Source organism: Falco biarmicus, chromosome 4 (genome assembly GCF_023638135.1).
Source record: "Falco biarmicus isolate bFalBia1 chromosome 4, bFalBia1.pri, whole genome shotgun sequence".
NCBI classification, from domain to species: Eukaryota; Metazoa; Chordata; class Aves; order Falconiformes; family Falconidae; genus Falco; species Falco biarmicus.
This window is the reverse complement of record NC_079291.1, coordinates 1343798-1364685: the sequence shown is the minus strand read 5'-3', so window position 1 is coordinate 1364685 and position 20888 is coordinate 1343798. Positions and strand designations below refer to the sequence as shown.

The window sequence follows — 20888 nt, the reverse complement described above, 5'->3', positions numbered from 1 at the left end:
GCCAGACCTGTACTTACCACCTTTGCCATGCACTGCCACAGCTTTTTTTGTTGTTTTTCTGACCAGTTGTGCCAAATTACAGCTGTGGCACTCTACAGCGGCCAACAGGTGCCGTGTAGCAAGGACCCGTAGCCTAGACGCACCACCAGAAGGCACAACCCAGGTCTGCAACCCACCGCTGGGACCTGCCCCTCTCATGCCACCCAGCAGAGACCTGGTTGCATCACCTAAAGTGCCAGATGCGTCCCCCATTGTGTCTCTCAGGGGAAGGACTGTCAGTGACACTGGATGCAGGACAGTCTCCCTGGGCAAGAAGACCGGGGACAGTGTGGAGCTTGAAACGTTGGGAACATTTGGCTGCACAGAGCTTTTTCAGGAGATTCCGGCCTGAGCGAACATGTAGTGAGCAAGGTCTTTGCCAAAATCCCCTTGTAAAAGGGGGCCAGTCGAGGATGCGCTGCCAGGTGTGGAAGTCCAAGTGGCTGTTGGAGCTTCTGGGTCAGATTTTGCTGTGCTGATGTCTGGATGACAGGCATTATAATAACGCATCAGTTGCTTCAGTGTAATTACCTGGGTTGCAAGCATAGGCTCCAGTAAGCACAGACTCCATAGCCTCAAGGTCAGGGATGTTTGTGCTTCAGTTAAGCAGTTAAATTAAATTTAAATTTTAGAATAATAATAACAACAACAAGAATAGTATTTTATTATATATTTATTATATGTAATATATAATATTTATAATATAAATAAATTTAAATAAAAATGTTAAAAAAAGACAACAGTTAAATGCACGCAGAAGTTAAAATGTATGCCTAAGATCCATTGAAATTGAATTCACGCTTTAAATATTTTCTTGATCCTGCTTAGTCCAGTCACTATTTCTTTATCACCTCATGAAATCATTCTCTCCAGGCTAAGCTAGACTCACAGCCTTGTAATTTAGGGACCAGACTTTACACCTGAATGCCTAAAAATATCAAAATAACTGTAAAAAATTCAAGCTACACAACTTGATTTTTCACCTCTGCTATACACAGTGAAGGAACAGCAGAAAAAAACGAAAGAAAAATTATTAGGAGAGATGTTTGCCCTCCAGCTGGACTATGTTTTTGTAAAAGCAGTAATTTGTGTCAAAGTGATCTAAACAGAGAAATCAGCAAAGGAAATTAAAACTGTCATTCTCTGACATACAATACCACATGAAGAATGCAGAACAGCTGTAAGCTAAATAAGCCACCTAATACTTAATTCTTCATGTTGTTCTTTTTGCAGACTTCACAATAGTGTTCCAGCCTATGGTTCTTGTCTGGCAATTAAACGGTTAGTGCTGGTAAATGATTTCTGGCACTTAAAAATGTATTTTTCATATTCTTTTGAAAAAGAAACAGGATAAACTGTAACTGCTTTTGGAAAGTGCATTGCTAAGTCTTCTGAGAAAGGAAAATGCAATTTCCAGGCCCCAGACCTAGAAAAGCAAAACGTGAAACAAACTCACTTGCATGTTACGTGCATGTTTTTGGAGAGCAAGTTTTCCTTATTATTCTTTCCACTTCAGCTAGACATGTAAGTTAATGCATACCTTAAAAATGAAATTGAAGAAAAAAAAAAAAAAGAGACAACATCCCTCCAACCAATTCAATCAAACCCTTTTCTCATTTTGGCCTGTCTGCTTACATAGTTTTAGAAAAGAAGATCTTGGCAAGCGAAGAAGCTAAAGTTTTCCCATTTTAAAGCACTTTATCCTTCTTCCATTTTCACTGTCATTTCAGGCAAGTTTACTTAGACAATACAAGAACTATTTCCTGGACTTTCTTGGAGCTGCTAAAACACATCCCTCTGCCCCTCACGCCACAAAAAAGATCCACTTCATGCCCTGCATTGAACGGATCTTACTGTGACAAACATTTTCAGTACCTTCTCCTTTGGACTTGAAGATGCAAATATCATACAGGAGTCTCTGTGCAAGTCAGCTAAGGAAATGCTTTCTTTACCACTGCTCCAAAATGGAAAAAAAATACCCTCCCCATCCCTTAGGACAAAATGGCAGTGCACGCGCAGGCTGCTGCACCAGCCGGGGTGCCAAAGGGGCTGACAGGGAAGGATTCTGCCTAGAGATAGGAAGAGCAAAAAGATCCTCACCTCTTTTTTCACCCCCTACTTAAGCCTCTTCAGACAAACTCGCCACCTTTCTATTCTATTTCCCAGCCTCCTAAAGAAGGAAATTCGATTAGTGAATCCCATTTGTCCGCTTCTGTTCTGTACTGCAGGTGGTTTCACAGCATCAGTCCAATTGGGAGGGTACAATAGCAGCGTTGTCACCCTCACACCATGCCTTAAACAAGCATCCCAGAGAGCAAGAGGCTAAATGCATAATAAATATGTATTTATTCCTACATTTGCTTTACTGATTTTGAGCCTCTGGGGTGTATTTATATGTTTTTCAAACTCCTATCTATCAAAAGACCCGACATTGGTTTGTTATTGTTGTCATTATTACTATTACTACAACTACTATATGTATATATATACTACTACTACATAGAATATATGTAAAAGTCCAGTCCACCTGAAGGACTTTGAGGTTATTATGGCTCTAGTAACAGTATCACCCATACTGAAACTCTTAATAAAGTACAGGTAGCTCATGAGGCTCTAAAGTGAATGAGACTGTAAAGAAAGGCTTGCCCTCAACGTGCTTGTAGTCATTCTCCCTGAAGATAAATTGCCTGAAGAGGAAATTACAAGGCAGCTAGATTTGCTATTTTATTTCAATATAAAACGTGCAGGGAACACTACTGGCATAGCAAAGTTAAACACCTTGTCAAGCAAGCATAAGGACCTCAGGCCATCCTCCAGCTGAGGAAACATCTTTGCTGCCATCAGGCTAGTATTGCTGGGTTTGCTCCGTCAAATCTCAAATCTTTCTGTTCTCTTTCTGCCATTCATGCTACTTAATGCACAGTAAAGATTAATGAAAGTCATATAACTTCCGAGAACTGAAAATTCCTCAAGAAAAGTATAATTCTGCTTCCTGGTTGCATTCAGTCTTCTGTTGTGTGAGGGAGTCTGATGATCCATTCAATAATGTTCCTAGTGTGTTTGGTAATTAGTAGAGAGATTTTCAAAAGCATGAATAACAGCGATAAGGCCTTCTCCCATGCGTGTTACAACTGTTCTTGATCAAATTTCTGAAACCAGGGTGCTTTCTTTGCTCTTCTCTGGGCTTCTGCCCAGGCTGATGTGGTCATCCTGGCAGTAAGAGTCCTGGTCTTCTTAGGGCACTCTCCTTGGCACAACCTCGTAAGCCTCACAGATGAGGAGGTGAGACACTTGCCCAAGATTGTGGATGGTCTGCCACCAGAAGGAGACCAGGAGCTGACTGGGAGCCTAAACTCACCCGGGTTGGTCCTTTTTACACCTGAGCATTATGGCTTGCTGCTTTGCTGTTGTGCCCTTCTGCCTGTGTCCTTCTCCCACTAGTCCACAAACTCATCCTCTGGGCTCTGCTACCCTGCTTAGGACAGACCTTGAAGGATTGACCCTTACATCGAATTGTGAAATTAAAGACTTGAGCTGTTTGGGGCATCTGGTATAACTTCAGCTCCTTGTCACCCTGTTACAGCTCAGAAGCAGATGGTTTGTCAGTCTCTTTTCTTCTGGCCTGACACGTTTTTCAGAGTTTATGAATGGCCACTTGCATCAGTGAGCCTGTGACGATATACTACACACACCAGCCTTGGGTGACAGAGAGGAACTACACAAGCATGTGAATTTCAAACTACTTATCAAAGAAAAGTCTGTGTAGAGATGTTCAAGGGTGGTTTTTTTATGTCTCCTCGGTATTTTCTTGCAGTTTGTTTTGAAGTTTTGGGGAGAAGTGCTGTACCTTTGGACCGAAGCAAAGGAATGGCAACAGAAGTGAGTCTAGACTGGAGAACAGTCTGGTAAGTTTTTTCTTAGACTGAATTTTGACGTGCATTCAACCTAACTGAAAGCCCCCAACAAACAAAACACACAGTGAGATACGGATTTCAGCTGAAACAGTTTCCAGATCTGGTTTGTGCCTGTGCTGCTGATGGAGAGGGGCCAAAGAGAGGGGGAAGGGGGTGAACAGGGGTGGGAATAAGCAATGTGGGACTAGATGGATTATTGCTATCTTTTCATTCTGACATAAATCCTTCCTTAACACATGGCAAACTCTAGCCTCTGGTTTAGCTAGTGCTGAAAAGAGGGCACCTTTTCACAGAGAACCCCTAAGGGGAGAGGGTATGGGCAGCTTTGAGCTCACTTGCACAGCTGTCCCCAGGAGAGACACTGGTGAGGTCGTGGTGGTCCTTGAATGACCTCTGGCAGCCTGGGTTGGAAACTGTGCTGCTCAGGCAGGACAGAAACCAGGACCTGAGCCAGGACCCTGACCTAGCTACATCTGCAAGTATGCAGTCATGCCTAATGATTGCAAAGTTGAATTTAACTCACTCCTATAATTTCAACTGTAAGGACTGGTGATGCTTCCTGCAGCAGTTTCTTGGCTTATCCTCTGGCAGTGGCCCAACATCAACAATATATTCTAACACGTCGCCAGGGTTTGTCAGCAGAAATTTAGGGGGAACAACACACCAGCGTTGCTCATTTTAATCTTTCAGAAGATGTCTGAGTGCTGAGCAATGAGGCTTAAAAGAGAATGGCAACAGGGAAAGAGTGACTGTTCACCATGACTGACAAAAATAACATTGCAAATCTGAGCTTAAGTTTCAGGGACTTGTAGTAAATCCATGAATCCATCCAGTAAGTAAAAAACCTCGCAGTTTTGCATCTTGCACTATTTCAAATTCATGACAGCATCATTTTGTCTTCACCAAATCCTACTTTTTCATGCTGTCTGCCACATGAATGATCCAGAACCAGCTTGTAATTACCCAGGTCTCTGTGGTGACTAGGTCATGTATCACACCTGCCTTCACTGTCACTGTGTATCACATTTCCCTAGTCTTCTATTTAATTTTATTTAGGCTATTTATTTTACTTATGCTTTCTTTCTTATTTACCTACTGCCTATTGCCTGTGATTTGGGTTATAAAATCTGGTGGGGGGAAGTCAGCTTCCTGGTGAGTTATAGGCTGCTGCTGACTGTGAGGTTTGCTTCTGGATGGGGTCTCCAGATTGTCATGTAACATCAAATGGTGAGAAGAAAACCACTATGTAGGTCCATCTGAAGGGTTTAGAGAAAATTAACATGTCCTAAAAGGTGAGCAGTACAGCCTGAAAGTCTGAAAAACTCCTGTAACTCATGTTCTGAGCTAGTACTCAGGTACTTAGGTACCATTCATTGCTTTGCAGCACCACTTAAGTAAATCAGACAGGAGAGAGCAAGTGGATAGCTTCCTACCCTCACAATGTCTTTCTTGGGGATGACACTTGTCTTCTTTTGACTCCATGAGATGACAGGTCATTGCTCCAGTGCCCTTGTGGCAGTTCTTACAGAAGCTAACACATGATTTATTAGAAGGTACATCCTCTTTTCTGAGGGATCTTCCCCTAAAAACACCACATAGTATAGAGCTGGGGTGATACGAGGTTTTCTTCCTCGTATGTTTTTTTCCTGTAGAAAAGTTGGGTCTGTGTTACTATGAATTTAGATGACTGTACGTGTTGGAGGGCTCATCTATGGGTGACCATCCTGTTTTGCTAGGACCATGCCACTGAAGCTGCCATAGGAAGATCAGTGCCAAAAAGCACTCCACAGAAAGGAGAATAATGTCATCTGTACTTCTCTTTCTGCTGTGCAGTCGAAATCCACACAGGCTACACAAGACAACATGAGGTATTTTTAAGCGATCACCTTGTTCTCATATGCTCAGATTGCTAAATGAAGGCCAGAGGGAAGGGTGACGGCAGCAGCCCAGATCCCAGGTTTTCCTGACTCACTGCTGTGTCCCAGCCCTGTCCTTCAGCAGCTTCCAAGCAAGTAATGTTTTCTGCTGAGTCACAGTATTACAAAGCATTTTCCCCTTGTGATTAATCCCTTCTTTAACCCAGGGAAGAAACAGCAAACCTGCTTCTGATTTCTGCTCTCTCCTGCCCTGGGGAAAGTGCCCAGGTCATGGAAAATGTGAATTATCCTCTGTTTTTTACCACCTCCCCCTCTTTCCTGCATCCTGCTTACCACACAGCCTTACCTCTGGAGTAAGGGAACTGCCACATCTGCCTTAGGAACCCTCCAGTTATCCCGCTTGCTATCCATCTAATTAACCAACTCCTCCAGAGGATGGCTGTAAATGCTTTTTATGGGGATTTTCTTCGGGGTGAACTGCTGTTGGGTCAAAGTGCTTGTAGTACTCCTGCTGCCTTTGCTGCTCTTACTGCATGTTGCAACAGCTTGCACAGCCAGTTTCCATGCACCGTCCCATGTTAAATCACTCCTGACATCAGCTTTCAAGAGCCTTCAGCCCAGCCCCACCAGAGCCGGGACAGGAATCCAGGTCCTGAGCCCCAATTTCTAACTCGAGTGTTATGAAACACTTTAGACTCGTAACTTCTCTGGGCTGACCTCACTTCTCTGCAGAGCAAAACCACTGATGAGCGCACCGACCTCCAGAGGCACCGAGCTAGAGGCACCTATTTTCAGCAATAGCGAGCAGTAAGTGCTGAAGCAGGTCAGATTGAAAAGCAAACCGTGAGGCTCAAATCCTGCGTTTAACAAACCAGGTGCCAATATGGGGCCGTGATATATTTTTCCATTCATCATGTGTTGCAGAGATAAAAGTGTTGTGTTTTGATTTTGGGGGGGCTAAGACTCTGTGGAAAGCCTTTCCAGTGGAGCTTGTGAGATCACCCGTAATAAGATAACATAACTAATGCCAGAGGGCATCGGCATGTGTCAGGCACCCGAAGGCACCACAGCCTGGCCAAACATTGCGGTCTGGAGGCTCGTGTTTGTGGAAGGTGTTGTCACTTGTGACACTGGAGGGAAAAGACAAAGTTACTTTCAGTTGGAGACGTGTGGTCTGGGCTTGATTAAAAGCTGAAGAAATGCAGAGCGGTACAAGTAGAAAATCACAGTTACTGAAAAATAAGCATTCGTATACATGTTGGAGAGACGTCACAATTTAGCCATACTTGAAACAAAATCCCTAATTTCCTTTGTACAAAGCTGGTGTCACAACAGCCCTTTTGTCATATTTATCTCATCCCCCTGCTCTCCCCAGCCGGCCAGCCCTGACACAAAGAACAGCTGTCACAACACTGCTGCAAACAGGTTAGGATGAATGGATGTCTGGATGTGAGCTGAATCCACTCTGTCTGAGGTCTGGAGTGAAGTTTGCTGGTCAAGAAGGTGCGGGGAATGTGAATGCAATTTGGCAAGAGCTGTTGTGAAATTTCCAAATAACAGAAAAAGAAACGGATCTGTTTTTTTAATTTATTTTTTTTTTCGGATTAGACTGCCTTTGCCAAACATTGGACGTCAGAGAACCATAAAATCATAGAATTGTTTAGGTTGGAAAAGACCTCTAAGATAATCAGGTCCAACCATTAACCTAGCACTGCCAAGTCCACCACTAAACCATGTCCCCAAGTGCCACATCTACACCCCTTTTAAATACCTCCAGGAATGGTGACTCAACCACTTCCCTGAGCAGCCTGTTCCAGTGCTTGACAACCCTTTTGGTGGAGGAATTTTTCCCAATATCCAATCTAAATCTCCCCGGTGCAACCCGAGGCCATTGTCTCTTGTCCTATCGCTTGTTACTTGGGAGAGGAGACTGACAGCCACCTCGCTACAACCTTCTTTCAAGTAGCTGTAGAGAGCAGTAAGGTCTCCCCTGAGCCTCCTTTTCTCCAGGCTGAACAGCCCCAGTTCCCCCAGCTGCTCCTCAGAAGACTTGTGCTCCAGACCCTTCCCCAGCTTTGCTGCCTTTTTTCTAGACACGCTCCAGCACCTCAGCGTCCCTCTTGCAGTGAGGGGCCCAAACTGAACCCGGTATTCGAGCTGTGGCCTCACCAGTGCCGAGTACAGGGGGACGATCAGTCCCCTAGTCCTGCTGGCCACACAGTTTCAGATCCAAGCCAGGCTGCTGTTGGCCTTCTTGGCCACCTGGGCACACTGCTGGCTCATGTTCAGCTGGCTGTGGACCAACACCCCAGGTCCTTTCCCACCAGGCACTCTCAGCCACTCCTGCCCGAGCCTGTAGCTCTGTGGGGCTGGTGTGACCCAGGTGCAGGACCCGCGCTCAGCCTTGCTGAAGCTCACACAGTGGCCTCGGCCATCGGCCCAGCCTGCCCAGCCCCCTCTGCAGAGCCTCCTGCCCTCAGCAGATCAACTCTCCCGGCCAGCTTGGTGTCACCTGCAAACTGACTGAGGGTGCACTCGATCCCCTCATCCAGATCGTTGATAAAGACATTAAACAGGCCTGGCCCCAGCACGCAGCCGCTTGTGACCGGCCGCCAATAACTTCAAGAGGTAATAATTTCAAAGCAATGAACTAGGTCGAGATGTCATCGGAAGAGGTATGTGGAATGAACAGAAGTTCCCTGGGCAGCCTGACATTGCAACAAGATGTGCTGCCACTGCAGGGACTCACGGAGCATTGCTCAGGGTGCTGCTGCTGCTTTCACATCCTGTTATGTTTCAGGAAACTTCACTTAGTCTCTCTGAAAGTGAATGAAGTGGTTTCATTCTCATTACATTGCAGATGTCCACATTTTATTTCGTTTCAGAGGAAAAAGGGAAGGTGAAGGGCCATTCCTTGACCAGAAACCAGATGTACCTCTTGAGAATGAAACAGAGAAGGCACAAGCCTTGCAGCTGGCTGAAATGCTGAAGCCATTTTTTTCTGGGGAAACCAGTGAAGGCAAAAAAGGGAATGTTATCCCTTCCTCTCTCTTCTCAGTTCCTTAAGTTCTATGATCTGATTGTTCACAGGCAGAAGATGATTCGCTGAATAACTGACCCAAAGGTGTTCGGTGCCTCTTGAGAGCCATGGCTAGTCAGTGTAACAGCAAGCCTGCTACAGGGAAAATGCAAGAGACCATGGTGGTGACTTCTCCCAGAGCGAGGGCAAGAGCTGTTGTTCAAAGCTCTCCAGGACTGTGCAGCGGCCTGTCCCACTTCCCTTTTCTGCGAAGGAGAGCGTGATGCACCAGGGTGCTGCCTGCGTGAGACGGAACTGCAGCGCCTGGCTGACTCTGCGGCTGCTGCCAGTGGCGGTACTACAGTAATTAATCAAACCGGCAGTCCCTAACAGGTTAACTACAGTCATTCCCTTCATTGTACACACGGGGGATTCAAAATGCAAAAGCTGTCTTGTCTGAAGAAACCTAGTAAATTAGTGTCAAAGCCCACATGAAACTTCTTGAGGCCAAATACCCACGTTAGCAGTTATGTACTTCTTCAAAAGTACTTAACTATTGTTTTGCATGCACGTGTCTTTACTGATAATTCAAGCCATGTGACAGTTTGAATTTATATGTCTAAAGTTAGAATTGAAGTTAAGAAAAACCTCAGGCCTGGAGGTTAATCATGAAATGCAATGAACCTGAACCCATGGGTAATTCGCTCTCTGTTTTTCTAGACATGATATTTCAACGATCAGGGTTTCTTAAAGAAGTAACCGTACTTAGGATGTTTCATCTGCTGAACGGGAATTATCATTCAAATTAACATTCAAAAATCTGCAGATTATGCCCTGGTTGCATAGGCTAAGGGAGATCTCAGCCAGCTCTAATCAGAAAAGCAGCAGAGCACATTGAAATTACATAGCAGGTTTTTCTCAGCCTCACCCAGAGCGGGACTCATTATACTTGGACTTTTTACAAAAACACTTAAAAAAATATTCACAGCGCTCTATTATAATTGACCAACAGGTGTTTGGAGTTTAAACACATATTCATTAGGACTGTGATAGGCATTTTTTCATAGCACTAAATGCTATGCTCCAGTCTTCCAGCTTCAGGGTTTGTTATGAGCCACACTTGCTCCCTACAGCTTTTAAAAGATACTGAACTTTGTGAATTTTCTCTGTTAACATAGACTGTATCTCAAACAAGTTCATTTTAAAGAAGTTTCCAGGTCTTGCAGGCTAGAACAGAAGTGGAAATGTCACTCTCTGAAAGACGTTACAGGAGTTACAGTTGGAAGATATTTAGTCTATATTGCATCTTGCAGGTACCATCACATTCCTCTGTACAGTTGTGTATTCAGACGCCTGTCAGTGCAAGTCTAATCTTTCTTTATTTTTTTTAATGATTATTTTGCAGTAATGTAACAGAGTCAGAGACACCAGCCAAAACTGGACAAGATGCTACAAGTGTTTTGGATGTGTTTGGAAGAATGTGGAACGTGGCTGTTTCCTATGAGTGTAGCTGATTGCTTCATCCCAGTATCACTTCTTCCAGCCTCACTCTTATCTCCTTACCATGTATCACACTATGTAACCACAGACTTCCAGACTGGTTTTGGGGCTTTGGCCCTTTCAGTGAGGAAAGTTGTTCTATTTCTTCATCTTATCTCTACAGCTGTCATCTTTCCTAATTTCCCTGTACATCCAGGAGTGCCTCGTATCAGCACTGGCTGGCCTCAGGTCACACCGCGGGTCTTTGCTGCTGAAATGTTAACATTTCTGTCCTTATGGGTAACTCTTACTGAGAAAATCTGGCTGCTCCTTCATGGCCAACAGCAAGGTTAATTGAAAAAGAAGTTCAATAAAGCGTATTGTGGGGTGAGAGGGCTGGGAAGATGCTGGTTCCCCAGCACTGGGCAGCGGTGTGAAACTCCCCCAGTTCTCATGTCAGCTCGGTGACACTGGCCAGGGTTTTGACAGCTCTGCATACCCCAGCAGCAGAAATTTCTGAGCGAAACTGGCCTGGCTTGCTGCCATCTCTTTGGCTGTTGATGCTGTTGCTGGATTTCCTTGGAGTCAGTGAGATCACAGCCTCTAAACGCTGCAGCTTCCCAGCAGTATGCAGGAGGAAAAGACCCGGTCACAAAGTCTTTTATAATGTTTAACTTAATATCTATTGAAATGGAAAACAAATTACACACACCAACATTCCCTCTGAAATAGGATGACCTTTCCCTGCCTGCAGTGGTCTGAAAGCTGGGTACTTGTCACATCTCCCTGCATGACTGCTGTGTTTTTTTTCAGTAGTGATGGGGACTGTGTCTCAGTGTCTTAAGAGTATCCTGTATACACAGCCTGGGTACGGCTCTTGCTTTTTACCTGTTCTGACTTGGAAATAAAACTGTGGTGCAGAATTCAATGCACAGGAAATGGTAACTGTCCTACAGGGATCTAGGTTTTGGATTGGATTAATTACAGCAAAGAACACAACTCTGGCAATCTAGACTTCAATTTTGAAAACCTCATGGTGTCTCTTCCAGTTAATCCCACCCCTCAGAAATCTGCTTTTCAATAGCTTTCTAAATTTTGGAGTTACCGTCTTAGGAAAGGCTTTCTCACTCCCCTGTTTTCAAAAACCAGTGACTTAGCAGAAGTGTTACGTTACTGGGTCACTGGACCATCCCTCAACAAGCAAATCTTTCCACTTTCTGAATGTGTTATTGTGTTTCTCTAAAAGAAATTATACTCAGGTATTTCTACTCAGTGGAGTGGACATGAAGATAGTTGGCCAGTTTTGGCACACAGAAAGCAGGTAGGAGTTTCTGTGAGCAGATAGGAAGTGAGTAAATTGCTCCATCAGAGTTGTCGTGGAGCAAATCATGCACCAAGGCAGCATGGGGCTGGCAAGGCTGCCACACATTCCTACTGTCCTCATCCCATGTAAGTCTCAGTTACACAGACAAGAAAATGCTCCCTAATAATGTTTGGTGGTTACCTTAGTCCCTTTCCATGTGCACTGTCTTTTTTCCAACCTTTTTCTTGTCTAGCAGAATCAAACTGCAGCAAATAATCTCTCTTCGATTGCCAAAGGTTTACTGGGGCAGTGGAAAGATGTGTGTGTGAATGTGTTTGTCTTTTTTGGCTGGCTCATCATAATATTTTGGCTTCTAATCAGGCTGAATAATACAGTTGTATTCTGACTCTTTATTTTTATTCTCTCTTTTATTATCCTGAACATTGATGTAACTGTGCCGTAACATTGTACGTTTAGCTACCTGTTGTTCTGCTGTGATTCATGTGTTAACGAGTGTTCTGCTCAGACCACGATGGCTGTATCAGTCTGTGAAGTCAGCCTAAGGAACAGCTTAATGCTCTTCTAAAAGATCTGCATGTTCTATCTGTTAGCAGCCTGACTCACCCATTTCTTTGGCACACACACCCCCTCCCCCACCCCCCTCCAATTCCATGGCTTTCAAAAAACGTACACTTGAAAAATGTCTCCTCTCTTTGGAAAGAGGAAAAGCAGTGATATTGTTGCCAAACTATCCCATTACTGAGATAAAGTAGTACAAGGATCATTCTTGGGCTGACTGTAATAAAAATAATGACAATAGAATAAATCATATTTGCAACATGGAATACCGTATTAGTCATCTACAAGCGTGCTGCGTGTGCTGCCTGTTCTGGAAGGGGAGTTCAGCGCTTTTTGCAGGGAAATGAGAGGGCTGAGAACGTTACATGTTCACACTCAAACCTGTGGGCAGGCCAGGAGAGGACCAGACTGACCCTCTTTGACCTCTACTTAGCATGGGTAAAAAGTTCCCAGTTCTTTGCCTTCAAGGCCCTGGAGATGGAGGTTACTGGAAACTGAAAGCAGTAATAAAAGGATTCCACCAGAACCCCATATTGGTGATTTTTGCAGTAAATGTAGTGACTGAGGTCCCTGCATTTTGAAGTAGCTCTCTTGAGCATCTTCTGGCAGTATAGTCATGGTAGCATGAGGCTTGGGAGAAAGTGCAAAACTTCCCTAGAAAGCTGGGGAGTTAATTGAGTACTTCTCCTGAACACAGTATTTCCACAATTAGTTTAAAGGCTTAGGTATAGCAGGATATAGCTATCTAAAATATCATCCTTACCTCTTTGGAGTTAAGGTCTGACGCTTGCCCTATATCTTATGTTAAAAAAAGGTTGCTAGAACAGAATGGCAGCACTGTATGTGGTCTTTCCTTTGGGCAGGGAATAGAGAAGCACATGTCAACATCCCCTTTGTGGGAATTCACAGACAATCTCTGGTACTAACAGTATTTTGTATGGATATTCATGGCCAAAATAGAGGGATATGAAATGCACTGAAGACTGAACCATCTGTGGAAGGCTGCCATGCAGAAGGGCTACCAAGACCAGCAGCCATCTTCACGGATGGCCTCCACAGCTTTAATTTATTGCTCTGCCACAGAGCTGGTCCTTGCAAGCAGTTCAGTTTTTCTCCCCACCAAATGTGTGTGTTTCCTCCAGAATGTATGGTTCATCCAACACCTCCTGGGAAGGCAGGGGAGCTCTCCGGAGGAGCCACCTGGTAAGTCCCTTGCCTGCTCTCCGGGAACTCTGCAATGCCTCTGCCCCAAAAGAAGGGCACGGGGAGCCAGTGGAGGTGGCTCTGATGGGACTGGGCAAGGGGGAAGGCTGTAGAGAAGGCAGTAGATGAAGGGCATGGGGTTACAGCCCCAGTCTGGGGAAATGGTAAAGCGCCTGCAAGGTGGCGAGTTTCCTACCTGTACCGGAATTGAACTAGGTAGCTTTTTAGGACCGTCTGGAGTACAAGCAACGTAAAATGATCTCTGATACAATGTGAAAACAACTATCCCCAAATGAGTTACTTGGTTTGAAAAATTACTTATTTTTTGGCAGTGGAAAATTGCTTGGAGGAAAACTTTTTTTAAAAAACCCATTTATCAGTCTTTCAGAATATTTCACATTTCTCGGGAATGGCGTGGGTGTTTTGGATCAACAGAGTAGGGTTTTAAAAATAGCGACATGGACTCCTACTACCTTTCTAACAGCTAATCAGTAGTTTTATGCCAGAGCGATTTCGCTTTATCAAACTTATATGAGGTCTTCTGTGGCTTCTCAGTTGTAACTGCCTAGGAAGTCCCAAGAATAAAGAAAATTTCCTGAGTCTAATTTAAATAGCAGAACTTACTGATGGCCGAAAAGGTTGACATATTTTTCTTGCCTTAAGATATTTATGAGTTATTTTTATATTTACCTTGCACAACATTGCTACAAAACCTGCCTAACAATTTTTAGGAAAAAATATTTGTTCTATAAATGTGCTTTAAACGGCTTGTGAATTCTCTGGCTGCTAATTTTGATGAGCAGGGTGCACACATCTGGCATGTAGTCTTTGTGCAAAGTCCTGCTTTGTAGTTCAGCATTACCTTCAGTGTTTAGTAGACCTCTTATTCTTCCTTCTGCTCCAGCACCCACACAAATCTTACGATAACTCTCAAATAACATGCCCTGGCTATATTAAGGAGGTGAGATACCATATATAGGAAATGCGACCTCGAGTTTATGTTTCGAAAAAGTTGTTGTGTGCTTGTTAGGGTTTGCATATTAACAGACAGTTTAGGTATATTGTAATGATCTTGAGTTTAATCCCTAAAAGTCTTACTAGCTGTGCGCTGACTGTATTCAAGAAATGATTTTGGAAGCAACAGACAGAGGAGAAGGGGTGAATTCAGCTGTTATTTGAGAAAGTGTAGTAGTTGGTTAATCTGGGAAGTTATGCAGAGATCGGTTTAAAATAGGCATGACGGCTGTGAATTGTAGTGTGTTACCTACGTTCTTACATTAGGACAAGCGTTATTGGGCTTGTTCATCAAATGGTAAAATTAATAGCTTGCGCAATACGTGCAATTTGTTCCTTTTAAATTCCCTCCCTTCAAGTCTCAATGATAGTGTGTTCCAGTAAATCAACAGCAGAGATTTTTTTTCCTTCCTGGTATTTGTCTGAAGCTTCAAATATTGTTATTTTAGCCCTTACAAACTGAAACCAACCAATAGTAGTTTGACACATCTCTCCTTTCGAAGTTGGCAGACAACACTGTGAAATCCCACATACGTATCTCTGCCAAGTGGAGAAGGAAAGCAGAATGAGGGAAGGAGCTCCATCGCTATACTGTACAGCCGGCTGGCGAGAGGTGCGTCAGCAGAATGACTCTTGCTTGACATAATCAAATAGGAGACTGTGGGGGGCCATGTACAAATAATTAGGCTTATTTCTCCTCAGGGCTTTATTCACTGCTGGAAATGACATGTAAAACGGAAGAGGCAGATTAGGAATGAGGTCTGAGAAGACAGTGTTTGAAAGTCTGCTTGTACTGTAACCACTTTCACTGGAAGAGAGGTCCCCAGGGCTTGATTTGCTTCTCCAGAATGAACTTGACCCTTTTAAAAACAATGTTTAAAACCTTTTTTTTTTAAAAATTCTTATTTAGGGTTAGTTCTCAGATCATTTTAAAACATTATCTTCCCTGAAGTATTTTATAATCATTTAGGTAGTAATTATACACTGCATGCTAAGGATAAACCAACTGCCCTCCAAGGTTTAGGATATAAAATGAAGGTGTTCATAATGGCCCCCTCCCAGTCAAACTCTAAACCTAATGTTGAGAGACATGCTTAGTTCAAAATGAAACACAAATGAAAGACCTTACTTAGTCTGAAGAACTTGTAGAGACACAATAGTTCCTATAATTGCTCAAAACCTTTTCTTCCTTGGCACTGGAAGTTACCACCAGTAGGGAAGGACTCAGGCATGGTCCTTTTGTTACCTTCTGTACTACAGAAGGCAAACCACTGGCAATGTCTTGGTTGTCATAAGAAGCCCCTGCAGGCCACTGATTATGACCAAACTTTAAAAGCTAAACAGTGGTGTTTTTCATTTTCCAAGTACCTAAAGCCAAAGACATTGCAATCTTCAGCATCTTAGCAAAAAAATTGTGATATATGAAGGCATGGAGACAGTATCAGAAGAGAGGGAGACCTGATTCCTCTGCCATTAATTACTTTGTGTAGCTGAAGCTGTCTTGAAATAATTTTATTTCGTGACGTAATTTTATTTTATGAAAAATGTTGGTATTTTTTGATCCAATCTATAGATATCCTCAGGAAAAGCTCTTTGTCTTCCGTTTTCCATAGGAATAATATTAATGTCATCTTTTACCTCAGATAATTCATATATGTGAGGTATTAGAAGGCTGTGGTAGAAATCCTGTTGCAGTCAGCACCACTCCACCATTCCTGGAGTAGAAAATTTCAGGAAAGACATGGATGGCGATAGATGAGAGGGGCATTGTCTGTTGAAAAAGAGTGGAAGTGCCGAACAGCTGTCTCCTCCCCTAAGCAGCACTCATCCTGGACTTTGCATGAGGTGAGAATCCCCTGAAGAAAATAGCTCATGTTCCTGGAACTAAAGGCGATCTCACAATATATAAACCCAGCAGGAGCCAGTGTGACCAGGCCTGTTAATGTGCTGCTAAGCAATTTCCTTCTAAACCTTCTAACATTTTTAAGTGGGATGTGATATTCATCACAGAGTAGTCATGGACTTGAAGTGGACAAACCTTTATAGCACCTCTACAAAATACTTTTTAAAGGGTACATATGCATGTAATTTCACTTGAAGAATCAAAGTCCCTTTATAAGTAAAGAAAATGCTTTAAAAACTGCTGGAAGCTTTTTTCTTTTTTTTTCCTTTTTTTTTTTTTTAAATAAACACCATAGTGATGTTGGTTTCCATGTCCTTTCTAATGAATATGGGAAAACTGATATTTCTGTTCAAATACATCCTCTTTTTTTTCTCATTTCCTACCTTTTTTACCTTCATTAAGTCTATGGAGCAGGTTGGCTGAGGTTTTCCCTGTCTGGTGGAGAATGTCTTGGATGTCTCTGAGACCAGGCTTTGCAAGGTCTCATGCTGAAGAGGCAGAGATGTTGATTCACTGGCCCAGACCTTTCTGCTCTTCTTCAAGACCAAAAGTTAAGCAGCTCGTGAAGCTGGAAAGTTGGTAAACTGAAAATTGTAAAAGGAGAAACAGTCTAGCTAAAGAAGTCAGTTGCTCAACTTACACTTTGCAGTGTCAGTGTTTAGTTCCCTAGTTACCTTATCATCATTGTGGATTTTCCTAGAGCAACAGGCCCTAAAATTCTACTTTGGTGACTCTTTTCTTTCAAAAATAAAACTAAAATTTTGGAGAGCAAGTTATTAAGAAATTAATATGTATACTGTTGTTGTCTTACTATGTTACATATAATTGAAAAATCTCCTTAGCAAAATCAGTTTATTTTTTAAGCTCTTTTCATGATTTTAGCTAGTTTTTGTTATCAATGACAATGCAGCATAGGCATTTAACTGTTAACATTATCTTTAAAAGAAATATCACTGTACTTCATTAATGGGATGAAGGCAGATCCCATAGTCTTTGCACGGATGACACTGGGGTAGTCTGCCTAATAGCACGGGACTGAAGGGGCACCTCCAGCTCATTTATGTGCTCTTTAAAGCTGCTCCCATTAAAAGTCAGTGTCATGGCAAACTGAGAAAAATAAACAATAAAACATAGTTATTATTTCTACTGCTCTTCCCTTAAATATATGACATCGAAGTAAGGGGAAGTAGGAAGTGTCCCACATTAGTCAATCTTGTAGCTCAACAAAAGCTTTAACCTATTGCAATAGGAAATCTGCAGACTTCCTTTAACCACAATGTAACTTGCTAAATGCTTGTGCTCTTACGACATACAAATGAATGGTCTTGCAAAAGGTATTGCATCTTTCATCCTGAAAGATGGATATCCTGTTTCACTTGAGACAAGGGAAAACATGCTTATATAAGAAAATGAAAGCAAACTGTGTGGTAATGAACTCTGCAACTAGTTCAAGAAAGCAATAGTGAAATAAAACCGCAAGTTAGCAGAAGAAAAAAGTTCTGTGCCTGGTGTTTTGTTTTTCTAAGTCTCTTAAAAGATCTTATTCTTTAAAGATTTTTAAAAATGCACGGTGTCTTGTCACATACCTAATTGCTGATCAGTTATACTGATTTGACAGACTGCACTAGCTATCTCTAAGACTCTCCTACTCAAAATCGGATTTCTTTTCAAGAAATTTTGCTGTCCTAAACTTTATTGCTTTTGAATTATCCGAAACATTTGATCACAAAACACAGTGCTTTTTCCTCTATTTTGAACAATGGCATGATCCATTGAAATAAGTTTTCTAGACTGAGGAAAATATGACTTTTCCAGTTGCCCTTCTGAGACGTGATTCTGGTGGATCAGCCTTTGTTAGGTGAACAGTCTTTGCCTGCATCAGTGTAAAAATGATAGCCAGTGTGTGGCTGTGAAGCATGTGCATATAACATAACAACAATATATTGTATATTATTATAAATTACATGTTATAGTTTATATGTATTTTTACAAACAATTTCCCCTTCCTACTGTAACCACATATCCTGTAATTGCAAGGATGACTTCAGGGAATGACATGAATGGCATTTTTATGAAACTTTTCATGGAATTATGAAATTGCTACTGCAATAATTTTAATTTGGGGATTTCCCTAAACACCAGAGAACAACAACAGCCTACATCAGATCTCAGAAAAACCCATCAAAGAAGTTGCATACAGTTGTAGAGGAAGGAATAGTGCAGCGCAACAAGTATGACTTCAATGGCACTTTCATCATCACAATTTCATTTTTTCCACGAATCACTACAAAAAACCCAAAGGGCCTCTTTTTAACCATACTACTTTTAAACATTCATGGAGTTGAAGCAGCTGATCACTCCAGACAGTGGCAAGAGAAGGGCCTGCTTGTAACGTGTGTTGTGGCTTTGGTGAGGGGCACAGATGGATCACGCAGCACACCAACCCTTGCTGTCTAGAAGATCTCTCCAGGAACAGTGGTGTCTGGCCACTGTCAACCAGGCTACAGAGGCATCTAGGTTTTGTTGGAGCTGGTGCCAGCACAGAGCCTGTCCCCAGATCACAGCAGCAACCAAAGGGAGTGCCTGTTTGCCATGGTCTCGCAGTATTAAGGACATGCATAATTTTCAGAAGGATCCATGGGTACAGACTTTGTGAGGAATCACTGAATAACAGAACGGTTGGGGTTGGAAGGGACCTCTGGAGATCATCTCGTCCAAGCCCCTGCTAAAGCAGGCTCACCCAGAGCAGGTTGCACAGAATTGCATCCAGGTGGGTTTTGAATTATCTCCAGAGAAAGGGACTCCTCAGCTGGGCAGCCTGTTCCAGTGCTCTGTAACCCTCAAAGTAAAAAAGTGTTTCTTCATACTCAGATGGAACTTCTCGTGTTGCAGTTTTTGCCTGTTGCCCCTTGTCCTGTCGCTGGGGACTGCTGAAAAGAGCCTGGTCCCATCCTCTTGACACTCACCCTTAAGATAACTGATTACATTGATGAGATCCCCCCTCAGCCTTCTCCTCTCCAGCTACACAGCCCCAGCTCTGCCAGCCTCTCCTCACCAGGGAGGTGCTCCAGGCCCCTCACCAGCTCCGCAGCCCCCGCTGGGCCCTCCCCAGCAGCTCCCCGTCTCCCGTGACTGGGGAGCCCAGCGCTGGGCCCAGCACTCCCGATGGGCCTCACCAGCCCGAGCAGAGGGGCAGGATCAGCTCCCTGCACCCGCTGGCCACGCTGCCCCTAACGCGCCCCAGGCTCCCACCCGCCTTCTCGGCCACAGGGCCACCGCTGGCCCGCGGGCAACCGGCTGTCCCCCAGCACCGCCCGGCCCTTCCCCGCAGAGCTGCCCCCCAGCAGCCCACCCCCAGCCTGTGCCGGCGCAGGGGCTGTCCCTCCCCAGGGCAGGACCCCGCGCTGGCCCCTGTGGGACCCCATGAGGTCCCCTCCCCCCGGCTCTCCAGCCTGCCCAGGCCTCGCTGAGGGCAGCACGGCCTGCTGGTGTCCCGGCGGTTCCTCCCAGTTTGTGCCATCGGGAGACCTGCCGAGGCTGCGCTCCGTCCCCTCAGGTCACCGATGACCCAGCTGAACAGGACGGGACCCAGCGCTGACCTGGGGCACAGCGCTGGCTACAGGCCCCCGGCTGGGCTCTGCGCCGCTGGTCGCAGCCCCTGAGCTCTGCCCTCAGCCCGCGCTCAGCCCATCACTGCCCACCCGCCTGACCCACGCTCCTGAGCTTGCCCGGGGGCTCTGGTGGGGGACGGTGTCAAGAGCCTGGCTGAGGTCAAGGTAGGCACCATCCACCGCTCCCCTCATCGACCCAGCCAGTCATTCCGCCGTAGGAGGCTGTCAGGTTGCCAGGCATGGCTTCCCCTTGGTCAATCCACGTTGACTGTTCCTGGTGACCTTCTTTTTCTCCACGTGCTTGGAGCTGACCTCCAGGATGAGCTGTTCCATCACCTTTCCAGGGATGGAGGTGAGGCTGACCAGCCCATAGTTTCCTGGGTTCTCCTTCTTGCCCTTTTTGTAGACTGGAGTGACACTGGCTTTCCTCCAGTCCTCAGACACCCTCCTGTTCTCCATGCCCATCAAAGATGATGGACAGTGGCTCAGCAATAACGTCTGCCAGCTTTCTCAGTGCTCGGGGGTGATCCCATCAGGGCCCACGGGTTTGTGGGTGTCAGGTTTGCCTAAACGATCTCTAACCCGATCCTCCTCGACCAAGGGAAAGTCTTCCTGTCTCCAGACTTTCTCTCTTGCCTCCAGCATCTGGGGTTCCTGAGGACCAGCCTTGGCAGCAAAGACTGAAGCAAAGACGGCATTCAGTACCACCGCCTTCTCTGTGTCCTTTGTCACCAGACACCCCCCTCATTCAGCAGCGGGCCCACATTTTCCCTAGTCATCCTTTTGCTACTGATGTACTTGAAGAAGCCTGTCTTGTCCTTGACATCCCTTGCCAGATTTAATTCTCAATTGACCTTTGCCTTCCTCGTCGCATCCCTGCATGTTCTGACAACGTTCCTATGTTCCTCCCAAGTGGCCTGTCCCTTTTTCCATGATCTGTCTGTTTG

The 20888-nt window shown here is 44.4% G+C and overlaps 1 long non-coding RNA gene across 1 annotated transcript in view; it reads left to right on the top strand.

The window, feature by feature from the left end:
• The window catches only part of LOC130147228 (uncharacterized), a 40950-nt gene extending 20404 nt beyond the window's left edge, over positions 1-20546 (top strand). Inside the window, exons 6-8 of the long non-coding RNA XR_008821168.1 lie at positions 3854-3944; positions 5690-15040; positions 16071-20546. This is a non-coding gene — a long non-coding RNA (uncharacterized LOC130147228). The remainder of the gene's footprint in view (positions 1-3853; positions 3945-5689; positions 15041-16070) is intronic.
• Positions 20547-20888: the final 342 nt, after the last annotated feature.